Source organism: Petaurus breviceps, unplaced genomic scaffold (genome assembly GCF_028583685.1).
Source record: "Petaurus breviceps papuanus isolate PSGF00001 unplaced genomic scaffold, PetGlider_PUasm1.0 90879, whole genome shotgun sequence".
NCBI classification, from domain to species: Eukaryota; Metazoa; Chordata; class Mammalia; order Diprotodontia; family Petauridae; genus Petaurus; species Petaurus breviceps.
The window spans coordinates 1,109,926-1,130,859 of NW_027187368.1; the positions used below are offsets into that span (position 1 = coordinate 1,109,926).

General features: G+C 38.5%; 1 pseudogene; it reads right to left on the reverse strand.

Moving 5' to 3' along the window:
* Window positions 1-13,795: 13,795 nt before the first annotated feature.
* LOC138150501 (olfactory receptor 1E16-like) lies at window positions 13,796-15,264 on the reverse strand (annotated as a pseudogene).
* Window positions 15,265-20,934: the final 5,670 nt, after the last annotated feature.

A 20,934-nucleotide genomic window follows, 5' to 3' on the forward strand; every position in this document is an offset into this window, starting at 1 on the left:
CTTTACAAATATCTCATTTGATCCTCGCTACAACCATGGGAAATAGGTGTTATTAAAGCTTCATTTTATAGTTGAGAAAACTGAGGTTAAGGGACTAGCCCAGGGTCACACAGCTAGTAAGACCTTATTTGAACTCAGATCTTCCTCACTCCAGGCCCAGTGCTCTATTTGCTGTGCTGCCTAGTTGTGTAGAGATTGGCTCAAGGTCACGTAGCTTATAAATGTAAATGCTTGGATTTGAATCCAGGTCTCCTGGTTGTCAATCCTGTGACCTTTCCAATAAAACACACATTTCAAAGACTGAAAAAAAAATATTATCATTTCATTGAGGGTTTTAAAGATTACCAGCAATCTTTCAAAGTGGTACGGACAAAAGCCAAGGTGCAAGATGGAACTCATTCCCCATACATTGGACAGATTGGAAATAGAATTAGGGTCAATATGGGTTTGGATAAATTCCCATATAGCAGAATATTGGGGCCTGCTTCTAAACTGTGAAAATAATGTAATGAAGGTGATGATAGCCTTTCTCAAAATAATAGGCTTTACTTTGCATGTCAGTCCTCTGCCTATAACCTGCTGATGACTCCCTTCTGCCTGCTAAGTAAACTTAGACTCAGACTCCTCTGTCTGGCAAATCCCATACCACCCTAACTTTTCCTTTATATTATTCTCTTCCACTTATTCTAGCCAAACTACACCAATATCGTGTCCCTGAATAAACCTGGAACTCTCCGGTCTCATTGCCTTTACTCACACTGTGCCTGAAATGACTTCCCTGCCATTCTTGGCCCAATTGAAATGTCACTTCTTCAGGAAACTTTATTTTTTTCTTTTTTATAAAAAAGATAATATATTTATTGCATTAGAATTTCATTCTTTACAGGAGTCTTAATGAAAACTGATAGCATTAATATACACGATGCAACCAAATAGCAATGTAAACAATCTAAGAAAAACATGAAACCAGAATTTAACAGGTAGAGTTTGTACTTAATCAAAATATTTAATATGGCTTGTAATGGAAAGATATTGTTGTATTTTCAAATAACTTACTATTGCCACATTCCATTCACTTCCCACCAAGTGAAGATAAAATCATGATCTCCATCTTTAAATTGCATGTACATTTGCTCTAATTAATGTTATACTTACTTTGCATCACATAGTATGTTTTGATTTTTTTTTTTTTAATTTTTGGAGGGGGAAGGCAGGGCAATTGGGATTAAGTGACTTGCCCAAGGTCACATGGCTAGTTTTGTGTTAAGTGTCTGAGGCCAGATTTGAACTCAGGTCCTCGACTCCAGGGCTGGTACTCTATTCACTGCACCACCTAGCTGACCCTGCACCACATAGTATGCAATGATATATGAGCTTCATTGTTTATCTATATTTAGTATATAGTTAATTCTGTGACAAAATACCTCTTTAGGAAGATTTCCAGGACCCTCTTGGTCAGTAATACTCCACCCCCCTGGATCTCAAATAACACTTTGAACCTCTATAATAGATTTATCATGTAAGGTTCTATATTTTATTGTGGCTTATCTATCTACTACTAGATGAGAAGCTGGCAAACTGTGGCCTTGGGGCCAAATCCATAGATTTTAGGATCATAACTACAGAGTCCAACAGTGATTTTACAGATGAGGGAACTGAATCTCAGAGAGTTAAATGATAGCGGTAGTAAGATACCACAAGCTCAGGTACTATTACTACAAGTTTAGTTCTCTCTCTTTAACAATTAGGTCGTGACTACCATGGGGAAAAAGGAGAGAGGACACTTGACTCAGTCTATCTCTTCCCTGAGAGCTCTGTGCCTCAGTTTCTACATTCAGAAGGCAAGTGTCACTCACCTTCACACATCGAGGAGCAGAGAGATTTTGTGGCCCTCTCCATTTCTTCATCTGTAAGATGGAGAACAAGACTTCAGTGCTTTGTGATCGAAGGGTGAATGCTAGGATGTTCAATTTGGAAGGAACCTTAGAGGTCATCATTGTGCAATGAATAATGGCAAGTGCAGTGGGTTTGGAGATAGGAGCCTTGACTTCAAGTTCTAGTTTTGTCACTTCTTAAGTGACAAATTTCTTGAGAAAATTACTTAACTTCTCTGAGGCTCAATCTCTTGGTTTGGAAAATGGGATACTAATCTAATCTGTCTGTCTATCTATCTACATCTTCTATAATGCATAACTCTGTAAGTGTTGCTACGAGAATTAAAAAAGATAATGCATAGAAAATTCTTTGTAAACTTAAAAATAACCAGACAAATCTAAACCATCTAGACCAAGCACCTCATTTACTGATGTGGAAACCAATAGCCAGATAATGACTCCACTATCCCCCTGATGCCTCTGAGTAAGACTTAGCATTCCAGAGTGGGGCAGGACCTTCAGATTTCATTTAGATTCTTAAGGGTGGAGAACCTGTGGCCTCAAAGCCACATGTGACCCTCTAGGTCCTCAAGTGTGGCCCTTTGCCTTAATTCAAACCTCACAGAACAAATCTCCTTAATAAAAATATTTGTTCTGCAAAACCTGGACTCAGTCAAAAGGTCTAGACCAACCTGCAACTAATCAGGAATCCTATCTCTCTCTCTCTCTCTCTCTCTCTCTCTCTCTCTCTCTCTCTCTCTCTCTCTCTCTCCCTTCCTTCCTTCCTTTCTTTCTTTCTTTCTTTCTTTCTTTCTTTCTTTCTTTCTTTCTTTCTTTCTTTCTTTCTTTCTTTCTTTCTTTCTTTCTCTCTCTCTTTCTTTCTTTCTCTCTTTCTTTCATTTTCATTGTTAAGGATCCCCCCCCACTCCCCTCACATCAATCCAAGACTTCCTACCTACTATTTTCACTACATTCTGAATTCTAGCCCATGGCTTAGGTCCAAGGATGGCAAATTGAATTTATCTAATTCCTCTTCTCTTTGATACTCTTTTACATATTTGAACAGAGTGAACATGTTCCTCCTCCCTGCCCTCCTTCTCTTTTCCTGGCTATGTATCTCCTTTTCCTAGTCTAATTTTGAGTCCTCCCCCCATGATGATAGCTCTCCATTGGTCATATTCCCACTTGGCAATATACTTCCTAAATATGAGAAAACTAAAGCTTAGAGAGGAGAATTGACTTGTCCAAAGTCATATAGCTACTGAATGTCAGAACTAGTACTTCAACTCAGGTCTTTTGACTCCCAACTCGAGTGCTTTTTCTAGTATAATTTGCATCACCCAGAAATGACAGAATTCTTTTTCATTTATTCCCTCCTCAGTCTTTTACTTTTATCCTCTGTCTCCAACCCTGATGCTCAGATCCATATGTCTATGGATCTCACCACCACTCACCACTTTCATTACTGAGTTGCAGTTCTTCATACCACATACATGCATTTCATTCAGCCCATCTAAGCTCAGAGGCAGAAGAGAGGACATTTTATCCTTACCAAAGAGACATCCAAGAAAACATTTCAGTAATTTTTTTTTAATGATACAGAGGTGTGGAATAAGAGACAAAGCGTTCAGATCCTAATAAAGGACATACCTAGGATAAGATCGAGTCCCAAAGTGTCTTCTTTAGTCTAGAATTTAATGCAGAGGTAGTGTGAGGGAGTTAGCAGGAAATTATCTCCCCCTTCCACCAAAGCAGGGATGAAACATCATCTTATGTCCTTCCCAGGGCTGCCGAAAGCAGGTGCTACAATGCTGCACCCCTCCTCCCCCTCGTCCTACCCTGTTACCCAATCCCTCAGCCCTCCTCTTCCCTAGAGACCATGGAGATGTGCTGTCTCCTCATATCCTCATGGGCTTCTGGGTTTGCGGCTGACAGGGGAATGCTGCTGACGGCTCACTTCCCAAGGCTAGGGGAGGCAGGAAAAGTTTGGATATGAATAATTACAATAGCAGTGGCTCTGATTTCTGTGGATCTTTGCATACGACAAAAATTGTTCCTCATAACACCTCTGTTGAATCTAAGTATCCCTTAAAACTTGCCTCAGTTATTATCTCCTCCAGGAAGCTTCCTCTGATTTGATTCAGTTGATAGCAATCTGACTTCACAAAGCATTTTAATAGATTTTATTGATATATTTTGTTTTTAACATGATCTAGATTTCCCTTTGTGTCTTTCCCTTTTCCTCTCAAAGAATCATCCCTTATAACAAATAAGTTTTTAGAAAAAGAGAAAAAAGGAGAAAAAAATCACCCCAAATTGATCAACATACATACATACATATAAAGACACACAGACACACATGTATATATGCTCCATGGACCCCATACTTCTTCAAAGGGTGGGAACAAGAAGGAAGTGACTTCCCTATCTTTTCTTTGGGGCTGAGTCTTTTCTTTATAATTTTGGAGCATTGTTTCAAATGTTTTGTAGTGGCTATTCCCATTTTCACTGATGTAGTAACTACGTATATTGTTTTTCTGATTCTGCTTATTTCACTTTAATCAGACCATGCTTCTCTGTATCCATCATATTCATCATTTCTTATAGCATAGTAATATTCCATTACTTCTTTCACCATTTTGTAAGTGATGAGTATCTACTTTTACATAGAATTTTATGATTCTCACATATCCCTTTATTTTGTATTCTCTGATGTTCTCATTATGTAATAATATTTTTGTAGTTACCTATGTGGTATCTTTTCCTTCTAAATAAAAAAAATATTTTTTTCTTAAGAAATAAAACAAGCATTTTCACAACATAGAGTAGAAAAAAGATAATTGTACATGAAACTGCAAATCTATTATATACAACTTGTCCTTCTACTAGACTGTGAATTCCATAGGGGCAAGGACTATGCCTTATTTAAACTTCATTTCTACTATGGGGCCTAGCATAATACTCTTCATGAAGTAAAAACTTAATTAACATTTGTTATATTTGTGTATTGTTGAATAAACTGTGGGCCAGCACCCAATGTTCTAGGGGCTTACAGAGACTGGGTTAAATCTTGGGAGTGTTCCCCCAAATATATCTCTTCTGCTCATTTGCCTTACCACACTTACAAATTTCCTTTTGGCAATCAAATCTCAGAATCTAGTTTGTATCCCATATGTATCATGGCCTTGGGAACTGGGAGCCTAAATATAGTGCAGAAAGTTAGATACAAACTGCATTATATTTAGGGTGCCCAGTTCCTATGAAAGGACTCAAGGTCATGGTGCATATGGGGTACAGAATATTCTTTGTTTCACTTCATAGAAAACACATAATAAACTCACATTAATCTATTTAGACAATTGATACAATTCTCTTCTTTGATGAGTTCCACTTCACCCTTGGGACCTTATACTGTTCCTCCAGAGTCATAGTGCAATCCTCTGATTTGGACTCCCCTTGGAAAGGAAAAAAAACTTGGAGTCATTAAAGAGATAATCCCCTGTGACATTCTGGTGAGTCCCGCTTTTACCCCAGGGATGCTTACAGGCAAAACTCTAGTCTTATGGTACTACTCTAAGGGCCTAAAACTCCACTGGAAGAAAAATGAACTTGGAGAGTACAACCCTTGACATTTCAGACATTGACAGTCCTTCTTTATTCACCCCAGAGATAGGAACGTATACAGAAATACACACAACCTTAGAATACCGTACTGATTGCTTAGATTCCCCATCATGAAGGAAAATTATCTGGCAGTTGCTAGAGAGAGAAACACCCTCCTATTGGACCTGTGTCACTGGAAATCGGCCATGACAGTAGGGTAGGACAAAATTCAGGAAGTTTGCCTTCATATTATACCTCACATTTTGTAGCTCCAGAGTGACTCCAGAGCTCTTTTGTAACTCCAGGGGCCATTTGCATGATCTTCTCTCCATGAGACTGATGCTGACTCAGAAATTGTCCTCTCATTAGAAACTTAGATTCTAAGATCCTCTTTTTTCTAAGAGGCTGGCACTGTTTAAAACAGTCCTATCTTTAGAAGGCTGGGTTATGGAGATCTCCAATTTGGGATTTCTAGAGAAACAACTCTGATACCAGTATTGCTAATGAATACCTCCTCCCTTTCTCTCAATACCCCAAGAACCCAATATTGTCTAGGAAATCCACCCTCTGTCCAGGAGGCTGGGATTCAATAATTCCCAGTACTTGACCACGTGCTTCCTCTCTTATGGGGTACTGTGGTTGAGAACATGTATAAATCTAAGTATTCCCCAAGGAAAAAAGCCCATTCACAGGTCTCTGACCTATACTCAATTCTCTTCAGATCTCATTGTAATAGAAAAGGGTCAACTCTGCAACTTTACTCCTCTCTCAACCCTTTTTTAAGACTAATTCAAGCCAACTGATTCATCCTCTAGGATGAATTATATAGTGGATAGGCTGTTGGACTTGGAGTAAGGAAGACCTGAGTTTGAATTCTGCCCCTGATATTTGCTAGTTGTGTGATCTTGGGTGAGTCACTTATACTCCCTTGGCCTCAGTTTCCTCGTTTGTAAAACGAGGGGGTTGGACATGGCTTCTGAGATTACTTATAGGTCTGAAACAAAATTTGGCCCATTTGGTTATGTAAGTTTGGACCCATTTAATTATACCAATCTAGTTACTTTATATTGCTCTAATTGTTTTAAGAGTAGTATTTTGTCAAACAACTTCCTTTGTATTGCTTTGTTTTTCTGTCTGCATAGCTAAAAGGTCCTGTTATATTTGTTGTAGTATTGCAGTCCGGTGAATGCTGAGAACCAACCAACTATAAGAGGGAATCAAACAAAACCCATCCCAAAGTCAAGAGAATTCAACAAGTTGGCAGAACAAACATTACTTCCCATATGATGAGGATTTTTTGAAGAGGATTTGTTGTACCATGATGGTTTCTTGTCCAGGCTAGAATCTTTCTCAAAAATAGAAATGAAAAGGTTGTAAATAGGTCAAAATTTGAGCCTATTCCTTTCAATGTGTATCGTTTTAGTGCTATGGTTTACATAGTTTATCAAGATTTGGAATGTTTTCTTTATCTAGTCTATTTATTATAGAGACAGGGATGTCTGAAGATAAGGATACAGGTTCATCATAAGTATAGAAATTCTATTTTTTTTCTTGTAGCATTTATCCAGTTGTATAGTTTTAGAATCCATTGCAGCTGTATTTATTATGTAACATAACACCAGAAGTCAAATAAAACTGAAAAATTATTTTAATAGTTTTCACATGGAGATGCAAAGTCCCAAGCACAGCTTCATCTCTTTAACCTCAAAAGTTGATTAGGAAAGTCCTCTGATCAATCCATTAGAGTTGTATTATGTCTGTTTTATAGATGAGAAAATTAAGACAGACATATGTGACTTGCTCAAGGTCATATAGCTACTAAGTGGTAGAATGGCCATTAAACTCTCTGGTCTTCTGACTTTAGAATATATAGATATAGTGGAACGAGGATTGAAGGTGGGATAAGGAGACAGGAAATCAGGACACCCAGTTTTGAATTATGGTGCCAACATTTCATAGCTATACAAATATGGATAAATCACATCTCTTTAAGCCTCAGTCATCTCGTTTGTAAAGTGGGGATAATAATACTTGTACTACACATCCCACATGGTCATCTTGGAGAAAGCTCTTTTTGTTTTGAAATTTGACACTTTATAATAAATGAAAAATGACACTTTATAATAAATTTCTAAAGCAATGCTAACAGCAAGAAAAACATTAAGAAGAATGAATAAGATATGTCTTTAACAAGGCTGACTCCTAAATCTTATGATAATCCTTATTATTTCATAGTCACAACCTAGGTAGGTCCAGAGCAGTGTTGGCCTTGTATGTGGAGGAATGCTTACCCGGAAGATGTGAGTTTAATATAAAGCATAATTACTGAATCATGTGGTTTCTGCTAGTTTTATTGTTGATATGATCAATTATGCTGATGGTTTTCCTAATATTAAGCATCCTTGCATTCCTGGAATAAATCCTACCTGATCAAAGTGTATTATTCTTGAGACAAGTTGCTGTAGTCTTTTAGCTAATATTTTATTTAAAATTTTTGCATCTATATTCATGAGGGAAATTGGTCTATAATTTTCTTTCTCTGTTTTATCTCTTCCTGATTTAGGTATCAGTGCCATGTTTGTGTTATAAAAAGAATTTGGTAGGACTCCTTCACTAATTTTCCTGAATAGTTTGTAGAGTATTGGAATCAATTGTTCTTTAACTGTTTGATAGAATTCACTAGTAAATCCATCTGGCCCTGGAGTTTTTTCCTAGGGAGTTGACTGATGGCTTATTCAACTTCTTTTTCTGAGACGGGGTTATTTACTTCTTCTGCAGTTAATCTGGGCAACTTGTATTTTTGTAAATATTCATCCATTTCACTAAGATTGTCAAATTTATGTGCATACAACTGGGAAAAATAATTCCTAATTATTGTTTTCCTCTTCATTGGAGGTAGATTCACCCTTTTCATTTTTGATACTCATAAGTTGGTTTTCTTCTTTCTTTTTTTATCATATTGACTAAGGGTCTATCAATTTTATTGTTTTTTTCATAAAACTAGCTCTTAGTTTTATTTATTAATTCAATAGTTTTCTTAATTTCAGTTTTATTAATCTCTCCTTTGGTTTTCAGTATTTCTAATTTAGTATTTAATTGGGGATTTTGAATTTGTTCTTTTTCTAGGTTTTTTAATTGCATGCCCAATTCATTGACCTCCCTTTTCTCTAATTTATTCATGTATGCACTCAGGGATATAAAATTTCCCCTAAGAACTGCCTTTAATGCATCCCACAAATTTTGGTATGTTGTCTCATTATTATCATTCTCTTCAATGAAATTACTTTCTATAATTTCTTGTTTGACCCACTCATTCTTTAGGATTAAATTGTTTAATTTCCAATCAGTTTTTAGTCTGTCTTTCATGGCCCTTTATTGCATATAATTTTTATTGCATCATGATCTGAGAAGGATGCATTTAATATTTTTGCCTTTCTACACAGAATTGTGAGGTTTTTATGTCCTAGAACATGGTTGATTTTTGAGTATGTGTCATGAACCGCTGAGAAGAAAGTATATTCCTTTTTTATCCCCATTCAGTTTTCTCCAGAGATATATCATATCTAGCCTCTCTAAAATTCTATTCACCTCCTTAACTTCTTTCTTGTTTATTTTGAGTTTAGATTTATCAAGTTCAGAGAGGGGGAGATTAAGGTCCCCCACTAGTATAGTTTTGCTATCTATTTCTTCCTCTAATTCCTTTAACTTCTCCTCTAGGAATTTGGATGCTATACCACTTGGTACATATATGTTAAGTAATGATATTGCTTCATTCTCAATGGTGCCTTTTAGCAGGATATAGTTTCCTTCCTAATCTCTTTTAATTAGATCTATTTTTGCTTTTGCTCTGAGAAAAGGATTGCTATCCCTGATTTTTTTTTTACTTCAGCTGAGGCATAATATATTCTACTCCATCCTTTTACCTTTACCCTGAGGGTATCCCTTTGTTTCAAATGTGTTTCTTGTAGAAAATCTTGCATATTATAGGATTATGGTTTTTAATCCATTTTGCTATCCACCTATTTTATGGGAGAGTTCGTCCCATTCACATTCACAGTAATGATGACTATCTGTCTCTTCTCCTCCATCCTATTCCCTCCCCTGCTTATGGTTTTGTTTCTTTCTTCTCCCTTCCCCTCCTTGAGGGTTTTCTTTTTGACTACCACCTCCCTCAGTGTTCCCTCCTGGTACCCCCCCCCCCTTCTTTACCTACCCTCTCCCCTTCTACTATTTCCCTTGCCTCTAATCACCCCCTTTTTATCCCTCCCTTGCCCTCCTACTGCCTATAGGACACAGATTTTTATACTTATAAGAGTATGTTATTCCCCCTTTGACCCCAGACCAATGAGAGTAAATTTCATACAGTGCTCCTCTCCCTCCATCCTTTCCCTCTATTTAATGAGTTTTTGTGTCTTTTCACATTAGAATCTCAAACTTAACTGATTATGTTGATCCCTCTTTGAACCAGAACCAGAAAGAATAATGTTCAAATGATGTTCCTCTCCCTCTTTCCTTCCCCTCTACTATAGTGTGTTTTTATGCCTGTTCATATGGCATAATTTACCTTTTTCTGTCTCATCCTTTCCTTTTATCCCATTGCATTCCCTTTGACCCCCTTTATAAGTTTTTTTTTTTATCATCAGGTTAGTTCATTTATACCAACATCCTCTATCTACGTATAACCCTTTTAAGTGTCATGATAATCATATACATTTCGGTATTGACAGTTATCAGCTTCTCATATAGCGATGTGAATATTTTGCTCTTATTGCATCCCAAGTTATGTGCATGTGTGCATGGGTGTACGTATGTGCATGTGCGTATGTGTGAGTGTGTTTTCCTTGTTTACCTTTTTATGTCTTTCTTGAGTCTAGTACTTAGAGATCAAATTTTCCATTGAGCTCTGGATTTTTCATCAGGAAAGTCTGGAAGTCCCTTATTTCATTAAATGGCCATCTCCTTGCCTGAAAGATTATGCTCAGTTTTTCTGGGTAGTTAATCCTGGGTTGCAGTCCTAGCTCTGCCCTATGAAATATCAAATTCCAATCCCTCCAATCTTTTAATGTAGAAGCTGCTAGGTCCTGTGTGATCCTTACTGTAGTTCCACGATATTTGAATTGTTTCTTTTTGGCTGCTTACAGTATTTTTTCCTTAATCTTGTAATTCTGGAATTTGGCTACTATATTTCTTGGATTTTTCAATTTGGGATCTTTTTCAGGGGGGGTCCGGTGAATTCTTTCAATAACTATTTTATCTTCTGATTCCAGGACTTTAGGACAGTTTTCTTTGACAATCTCTTGGAGGATGTTGTCCAGGCTGCTTTTTTCATCATGGCTTTCCAGTAGAACAATAACTATTAAGTTATCTCTCCTGGATCTGTACTCTAGGTTAGTTATTTTTCCAGTGAGATATTTTACAGTTTTTTCCAATTTTTCAATCTTCATGTTTCGTTTGATTGACTCTTGGAGCATAATAGAGACCTGAGCTTCAATTTGACTGATTCTATGTTTTAGTGAATCTTGGCTCCACCCCCCATCACTTCTTTTTTTATTTCTACCTTCACCCTTGTTTCCTTATGTACTTTTAGAAAGAAATCTCTTTATGGCCCCCTTGTTCTTATGTTGTTGTTGATGAAGATAATTACAATGCCAGCAATGATATTTTTAACTTCATAGGTGTCTTTCTTTTTTTAGGTTTTTCTACCTTTTGTTCTTGGGTAATTTATACCCTTATTTCTGCCTTCCTTGGTTTCTGTGTTTGTTTCTCTTTCTTGTGTTTCTTTTGTTGGTGTATTTTCAAAGCAAATAATCTGGCCATTTAAAAAATGAATGCCTCAAGTGACTCTTTTATTGAACATCTACCTTTTTAAAAAAATTGATGCTTAGGTTCAGCTGTGTTTTGTTTTTGGCTTATTATATTCTTCTGGAATACCTATGACCCTTAAGTTGTCTCTATCCATCCTGTATTTGAGATCAATACATTTTGATTATGTAGAGATCCTATGTTCTTGTATTAATATACCTTACATTTTCTTTTATTTTTCAGTCTTTTTTTAAAGATTCAAAAATAATTTTTATTACTATATAAAAACACGTCAGGAGAAACAGATGCATTTTTCTATAAATAATAAAATATTCAGATCATTTGAAAGTCTCCTATCAACACATTGAGATAAAAAGAATTCTTTCAAGATGAAAACCTTTTGTTTAGTTTAAAACAACTGCCATCATTTTAAAGTACAATATGCATGATAAGTAAAGATTATTATGCACTCTCCTCTACTTTCTTGTGATTCCTAATTAAACATAACCTTTCTTAGGGTCGTACAGAATCAGAGGTGGAATTTGAACCCAGGACACCAAAGCCAAAGCTCTTTTTCTTTTTCTCTCTGTTTTTTTTTAAAGCAATTGAGGTTAAGTAACTTGCTCAAGGTTACACGGTCAGTTATTTCTGGGTGTGGTGCTAAGTATCTGAGCCTGGATTCGATCCCCAGGTCATCCCCACACTGGGGCTGGTGCCCTTACTTGCTGAGCCACCTGGCCGCCCCCACAAAGCTCTTTTTCTTATACCATTTTGCTTCTTGTTGATAAGTGATCTAGTCCAGTCTGCTCCCAAAGCAAATTTTACCTTACATTGAGCTAAATTCTACCCTTGTTCCTCGTTCTGTCCAACTTTCACATGACAGCCCTTCAGGTATTTGGAGACAGATATCATATACTCCACAAGTTATTTTCCTCTCCAGGCTAAACTGACTCCTGTTTCTTTGAAAGTCCATCTTTTAAGCAGATGCCTGTTTTTATTAAGAAACACTTTGATAACTGTAACGAATTTCCTTAGTCTTTTGAATTTTAGTGTATTTAAAGACATTATTCTAAGGAGGGGCCCATAAGTTTCAGTTGACTGCCAAAAAGGTGCATAAAAAAGTGATTAAGATCCCTTGCTCTAGACAGACAGCCCTTCTTCTTACTAGGTTAACTATATACATGAACTCAGGCCAGTTATCATGTTCTGAAGACTAAGGGTACCTTCAGCTTGGGCATGCCTAGGTCCTCAGTGGAAGCAAAGCAGATTGTGTAGGGAGAGAAGCCTTTCTATAGAAATGCTCTGACTTTGAACCTTGGAATAGATAATTGCAGTTAAGTTTTACTTTATGCTACTCCCATCTTCCTGCTTCATCCAGATATTGGGTTAGCTTTGATCCAAACTGTTAAGTTAGAAAAAATTGTTTTGGGTACCTGTAGCTTCTTTTTATGTTTCTTTGTAACTCCTCTCACCCTCCTTTTCACACTGCTATTTTGGGGTTCAAGAACCAATGTATAGAGTCCCCCCTTCACTATTAAACAAATAAACAAAAACAACTTTTGTCAAGGAACAGACTTTGAGGATTTCAAATGACACTTTTTATCCTAAGTCTGATTAATGGTGGCTTTGTACATTATCTGTTATTTATCACCTATGTGTCACAACATTCGTCTCTTTTGAATTTTTTTTTTTTTGCTTCTCACAGACCATTCTGCTATATACTGAATCAATGAAAATGTCTTTTCCATCTTTTGGTGTGGTCTCATACTTCCCTTAAGGGAACAGTTCACTGTCAATCAGTCTATCAGCACAGTACTAGAAATGTGACCAAATTTTGTCCTTTCAGCATGCATGGAATCCCTACTTACCCTCAGATTTGATTATTATTGGAAGGGGAAAGAAAGTAATTCATCCTAGAGAAGAAAAGAGTCTTTTTTTTTTAAAGCCACTGGGGTTAAGTAACTTGCTCAAGGTTACACAGCCAGTTATTTCTGGGTGTTGTGCTAAGTATCTGAGCCCGGATTCGATCCCAGGTCATCCCAACTCTGGGGCCAGTGCTGTTACTCGCTGTGCTACCTGGCCGCCCCAAGAAAAGAGTCTTTCCTGAAGTACCATCACTGTGAAGTTTGGTTCTGGTTGTTGTTGTCTTGTGGTTGGGTCACCTGATGTCTTGGTCATCAGGGAAGGTATAGGAAGTGGGCATCTGAAACATGTCTCACAAGAATGGACCATAGAGGGGAGGCTAGGTGGCACAGTGTATAGGACACTGGCCCTGGAGTCAGGAGGACCTGAGTTGAAATCCGGTCTCAGACACTTAACACAAAAACTAGCTGTATGACCTTGGGCAAGTAACTTAACCCCAATTGCCCTCCAAAAAGCAAAAAAAAAAAAAGAATGGACCATAGGAAGGTCAGACCAACAGATGAATTTGTCATTCTGGATGATCAGGAGATGAAGGTATGGGGAGTGAATGGTGTCATAATGGTCCCTGGGTTTCTGCTAAGGGCTTTGGTATATCACCAAGAGGGAACCATTCCCTTGCTAAAAAGCTTCCTTAGGGCTCTCTTTATGTCTTTATTCCTCAGGCTGTAGATGAAAGGGTTCAGCATGGGGGTCACACTGTGTACATCATAGATACGATGATCCCTGTGTCTGCTGAGTAGGAAGATGAAGGCTGTAAATACACCAGAATGAGAGTCCCATAGAAGAGAATGACTGCTGAGATGTGGGAGACACAGGTGGAGAAGACTTTGTGTTTCCCATCAGCAGAAGGGACCCTGAAAATAGTGAAGATAATGTGGATATAGGAGAATAAAGTGCAAGTGAATGGGATGAAACCAGCCAGGGCAGCATCAATGAACATCACCACCTGAAAGATGCTAGTGTATAAACAGGAAAGCTTGAGGAGGTGTAGGAGGTCACAGAAGAAGTGGGGGATCACATGGGATCCACAAAAGGAGAACTGAGCCATGAAGAGAGAGAGAGGGCAATGAGCTGGGAGCAGAGCCAGGACACAGTTGCCAGCAGGACACATGTATCAGCAATGCAATAGTCACAATGCCTATGGAAATTGTAAATATGCTGAGGGGGTTATCCATCACAAAATATATCAGGCTTTCTATATGGGGGAATAAGCTAGAACATTTATTAAAACACCAAAAGACTGAGTCCCCAAACCAGAAAGTAGTTATGAAATTGGAACAGGCAGATAAAGTAGAAAGCACCCACATTCTCAAGACTTTAAAACAGAACAGGCTACCTCAGGCAAAGGTCCTCCTCTCCCCACTCACAGCAACCACCCAGCATCCAGGAAGCGTGCTCCCAGCAGCTCCGGCCCCTGGCAGTCATCAGCAGGAGTCCTTAGCAGAAATTCTGGCTGACTCAAAAAGGGGTTCGCGCTTCCACTACCACTGCCTCTGCTGCTGCTGCCACTGTCTCCACCACTGCTAGCCACCACAGGAACTCTACCTTGGCTTCTGCTTCCTCTTGCTCCGCCCCTTCCTGCTACATCGGCAAGTCCAATGGGGCATAGAAGATCTTTAAATCCCATAACCCTTACAACACACTGTGCAGGGCTCATGACTGTGGTGTAGTGGAGAGGGAGGAAAATGGCCACATAGCGGTCATAAGCCATGGCAGCAAGGAGAAAGTCATCCAGAAGAGCAAAGGCCATGAAGAAATACATCTGAGTGAGGCACTAGGCATAGGAGATGGTCTGATGCTGGGCCCAGATGTTCATCAGCATCTTGGGGACAGTGGTGGAAGTAAAACAGATATCAATGAAGCAGACATTGGCCAGGAAGAAGTACATTGGGGAGTGGAGGTGGGAGTTGGAGGTAATGGCCAGTATTATGAGCAGGTTCCCCAGCATGGTGACCAGGTACATGGCCAAGAACATCCCAAAGAGGATAAGCTGATGATCTGGCTGCTCAGAGAGTCCCAGGAGGAGGAATTCAGAGATGCCAGTCGTATTTCCCTTTCACATTTCCTGAAAAAGACTCATTGGAAGGGAGTCTGGCTAAAACAGAGAAAGCAACAGATGATAGTAAGACCTCCATCTGCCATTCCAGTCTCTGGAGTGGTCACTGTGGAAATAGAGTACTGTATCACTATGTGAACTTAGTGGGATCTAGTCTTTAAAGAAATGCAAAATTCCCAGGGTGTTAATTCTAATAATAATGATGTCTATATTTTTCCAAAATAGAAGCAGTTTATTGTCATGAATAGAAAGTTGGCCACAGAGTCAGGATCACTTGGATTCCCTCTGATAGATGCTGACCATGTGACCTTGGTCAAGTCACTTAATCTATCTGCTTCCGGGGAAACGTTCTAAAACTCTAAGTTTCAGAACAGTTGCTGCTCTGTGTTAGCGGGGGGGGGGGTTTCCACTGGGGGTTCCTTATACTTATGGGCTCAAAGACAGACAAAAGTTTCCATAGTGCTTCATGATTTATAACATGCTTTCTTCATAGCACCAACATGCAATTATTAACTTTCTCTTTTGACAGATGAAGAAATTGACACTTCAAAATAAAAATCATGTTCCCATCATAGAAATAGTTTCTGTCTGAGTCAAAACTTTGACCTAGGCCACTGATTTTAAGTCCAGTTTTTATTTTCTGTTGTGTACCGCTGCCTTTATTTACATCCTGACCTGCAATTTCATAGGTGTCAATTACTCCCCAGGAAAGAAACTTCCTCTCTCAATGCACATTGACTTCTATTGGAAAGTTAGGTGGAGAAGTGGACAGAGTCCTGGACTGAGCATTAAGAAGTCTTGAATTCAAATCCTGCCTCAGATACTTACTAGCTGTGTGACCTTGGGCAAGTAATTTAACCTCAGCCTCAGTTTCCTCTTCTGTAAAGTGGGGATAATAATACCTCTTACCTTTCAAAGTTGTTATAAGGATCAAATGAGACAACATGTATAAATTACTTTGCAAAAATTGAAATATTATATAAATGCAAGATATTTTGCAACTTATGATCATAGAGAGTTGCCTAGAGCCTGTAGCAGCAAGGACCCCAAGCGTCCTCAGGGTTGCTGCCAACACAGGTTCTTGGATCTGCTTTGTTAAAGGAAAGCAACTCAAAATGGGTTAACAAGCTTACTTTAATCAGTCAGACATATATCGTTTACCTTGTTCAGGGGAAAAAGGTCAGCACCCCGAACTTCAAAGTATACAGGCAGAATTATCAAGACAGAAACAGATCAAGTAGACAGCTTTCCAAACTGTTCAGCCATTACATCCATACCCAATCAACATCTGGGTTTTTCAAAGCCAGGGGGGCCCCGGACAATGGCTTCCCAGAATCCATATCAAATCACAGAACACTTCTCAAAGTGAGCCCCCAAACAAAGCCTCACATCAGGGCTTATATAGACTTCTCCTGGCTCAGAGAATGTAACAACCTTTTGGACCCACTGGACAATCAAAAAGTATCTACTGAAAAACAAGCCTCCCACCCCAGGCTCCAGGTGCACTTTAGCCTAGGGGCAGGGAAGATCTTTAAAATTTGCATTCCCATTACAGAGCCCTGAGAGGTTGTGTCTTGTTCACTTAGCCAGCCTGTGTCAGTGGAAGTACTTGAACCCTGTCAAGTTTTTTCCTGACATCAAGGTTTTCCTGACATCAAAGATTACCCTCTATTCAGACTGCCACATGGCCTCCCCATCCTGTCTTTCTGAATCTCAGTTTCCTCTACCCTAACTGTGACGTACTTCAAGCCTATGTAGTTCATAAAGGGAAAGCTTTTCTCTTTGGTTCTGATCTTGGCAGTTTGTTGGTATGGGTTGTGTCTCCTTCTGTGCTGTTTATAACATTTCTATGCCTTAGTAGATGGCCTTTGAGAGCTGTTATGATGCAAAAATATCCATTTTGCAGTCACCCAGGGTCTCCCACTCTGATTTTAACTAGGCTGGCCCTTAGAGAGTAGTCATTTAATATATCCTCTTTCAGGCTCACACGTGAGTCCATTTCAACCTGACTTGTGAGAACCTTCACCATTTTGGTATAGACATTTAGAACCAAGGGTCACTTCTTTGAATAATGAGGCTTTGGAAGAAAAGTAGGACTTTAGAGAGGTTGACCATGCTATCATAATGTACTTTTTTCTTTTTTTTTAGAATCAGATATTTATTATAGCTTATAGTTCTTCTGAACTAATTTGTCACCAATATATACATCTGAAAAATGAGATCCTACTGTGAACCAGAAAGGTTATCTGTCAGTGGGAATCAATACAATAGCTACAGTGACAGTATATGGAAGGAAGAGATCTATACTACAACAGTAACACAGGATAACTGTTAAACTTAAGTTCCCCATTTATTGAAAACTAGCACATAGGTTATCACAGAAAAGTAATCAAAATCAATCCTCCATTTTAGAAATCCAAAATTTTACATTTACATTTCTTTTAAAAAAAGTTTGTATGGGTTTCAGGACCTTTGTTAATAGGTCAGACTTCCTTTGTAGCAATGTGGTGTGAGGCCTTTTGAGGAAAGTGTGCCTAGAGTAGTTATTTAGTTAATTCCTTTTAATTAATTAATCCATCTGTTTATTCATCATTCATTCATTCCAAGAACCCCTACAGAGATCAGAACTGGTGAGGAAAAGGTCCACCATAGTTAGGAACCCTGCTTGTGACTGGGGTGAAGTTATTCCTTGATGAAATGTCAGCGAAGAACGAGCCTCAAACTAAATGAGCATATTTTTTTTGGAGAATATGGTCCTGGGCCTTATTCTCCTGCTCTCCTTTCAGAGCAGGGTTGCATTTGGGATGTTACCTATCTTGATCTTTACCTATTAAAGTAATTGTGTATAGCATGCTGGACCTGGAGACAGGAAAACCTGAATTCGAATACGACCTCAGACACTTAGCAACCATGTATCTCTGGGCAAGAGTCACCTAATATCGATGTTCCTCAACTGGAAAGGGAAATAATAATAGCACCTACCTCCACGAGTTGTTGTGAAGACCAGATAGGATACTATTTGTGAATGCTTTGCACAGTACCTGGGACATAGCAGGGTTTTAGTAAATGCTTGTTTCTTTTCTTCCTTCTATTCCAATTGGACCTTGATGGAATTTGTGGATTATGGAATGAGTGCCTCCTCACCAATAATCTTAATAGCCAAGATGGGATTGACTCTAAGAGAGAAGGAGAAGGAGGCTCTGTAAATGTTTTTTGGTGAGTCTCACCCATCCCCATCAATCTCTCCTTACCTAGCGAGACACCATCACTCAGTGCACTGTCTTTGCTTCATCTCTCTCATGGATAATAGGAAATTCATAGCAGGGTGTTGATTGAAGACTAGTGACCAGTCCAAATAGCAGCAGAGACAGAGAGGGCAGGACTGGGGAAATTGGAGAGGATGATCCAACTTTGGGATTTTTGTATTTTGTTGATTCAGTTGATTGTCAGGCCACTGAGACAGATTCCTCAGCTTCCTCCCAGGCCCATGGGCCTCCTGAGTCTTTGAGTTATGTGTAACTCTTTCCTCTTAGAGTGACCAGCCCTGGGAGCAGGGAAAAGAACTGCTGCCAAGCTCTTTGCTGATCCCTGTCTTCTTCAGTCCCGAGCTTCAGCCTGTCTAGACACAAATGAGAGTTGTAATAATGTAAGGAATTTGCAGAGAGACAGGTTTTTTTTTTATTCTGTATAAGAAAGAATGTCCTAACAATTAGCTATCTAAAAGTGAAATAGGCTGCCTCAGAAACTAGTAAGTTCTTCATGATTAGGGAGCCTTCAAGCAGAGAATGAATAACTACTTGTCAGAGACACTGTGGAGATGCTCTGAGGTCACTTCCAACTCAGGGATTCTATGACAATATATGCATTCCCAAAGCCCATCAAGCAGTTAAAAAGTTAACATGGAGTAGTAAGAGAAAAAGAAGAGTTAGAAATGATGTCTGCCATCTAATACCTGAAGTATTTTCATCATAAGAGGAATGATAAAGTTACAGGGATTCAGATTTTGGCAAAAAAAAACCCAACCAACTCTAAACCAATTAGAGTTGTCTGAAAAATAGTATCATCTGCCTTGTTTGGTAATGAACTCTATGAAAATATAAGTATTTAAGCAGAGACTGAATGATTACACTGATTGTGATGTCACTGAACCAGCTATGATTCAGTGGAAAGAACTATGAATGTGGCATCAGAAAACCTGAGTTCAAATCCTGGCTCTATCTGTATAAACTTGTGCAAGTAACAACTTCTTAGAAGTGATTTTTTTATTTATCAAATGGGGATAATTATGCTTATACTCTGCCTGTTTAACCAATCAATCAACGATAATTTATTGGGTACATTGTTCTAGGTACTGGGAATGTGTCTATGTATGTATGAATTGGTGTATATATGTGTGTGTACACACACACACACGTATATATATAATAGAATATATCCATATTTCTATGGATACTATGGATATATATCAATGTTTATATATATATATATTTTTTCTCTCTCCCAGTTCATGTGCTCTTAAAAATTCCTATTATTTTAATGATCATATTTCTATGAAAGACTCCTAAATCTATATGTCCAACCCTTGTTTCCATCCTGGGCTCCCGTCTTGCACCACTGGCTGCCTTCTCAGCATGTCCACTTGGGCATCCTATAAACATCCCAAACTCATCATTTTCCCCACTAAATCTGTTCTTCTTAACTTCCCTATTTCTGTTTCTTCCCCTTCGTTCTCAACCCCCATATCCGTCCATTGCTAAGTCTTTTAGGTTGCACATCCAAAATAATCCCCAGATTTATCTACTTTTCTATAATCATATAACCACCACTCTAGCTCAGGCCTTTATTATCCCTCACTTGGACTATTGCATTATAATCCTAATGGAATTCCTGCTTCCAATCTATCCTCTCTCCAACCTAACTCCCATGGAACTGTCAAAATAATCTTCTTCTTTTTGTCTTTTTGGAGGGGGTAATGCAGGGCAATCAGGGTTAATTGACTTGCCCAAGGTCACATGGCTAGTAAGTGTTAAATGTCTGGGGCCAAATTTGAATTCAGGTCTTCCTGACTCCAGAGCCAGTGCTCTATTCACTGTACCACCTACCTGCCCCAAAATAATCTTCTAGAAACACAAGTCTGACCATGTCAGACCACTACTCAAGGATCTTCAATGGCTTCTTAATACTTCTGGGATAAAAGACAAATTCCTGTTTGACATTTTGGGACCTTCATATTTTGACTTCAACTTATCTTTCCAGACTAATTTCATATTATTCACCTTCCTATGACTTACATTTTAACCCAATTTGCCAACGTATTGTTTCTAGAACCTAGTAGCCCATCTCCTGCCTGTTCACCTTTGTACATCCCAATTCCTAGAATATACTCCTTCCTCACCTCTTCTACTTAGCTTCCTTCATGTCTTGAGACTCAGACACCATCTCCTCTGAGAAGCTGTTAATGCTTTCTTCCTCCTAAAATAATCAAGTATATATTTATACATCCGCCTTTTGTATCCTCCTCCAATGGGATGTAAATTCTGTAAGGCAGGGACTTTTAGTTTTGTTTTTCTATCTGTAGTGCCTTACCCACAATAGGCACTTAAATGCTTTTTTTAATTTAATGGAAGGAGATGGAAGAATGGACTAGCCCAATATGGTAACAAGATAGTAATACTA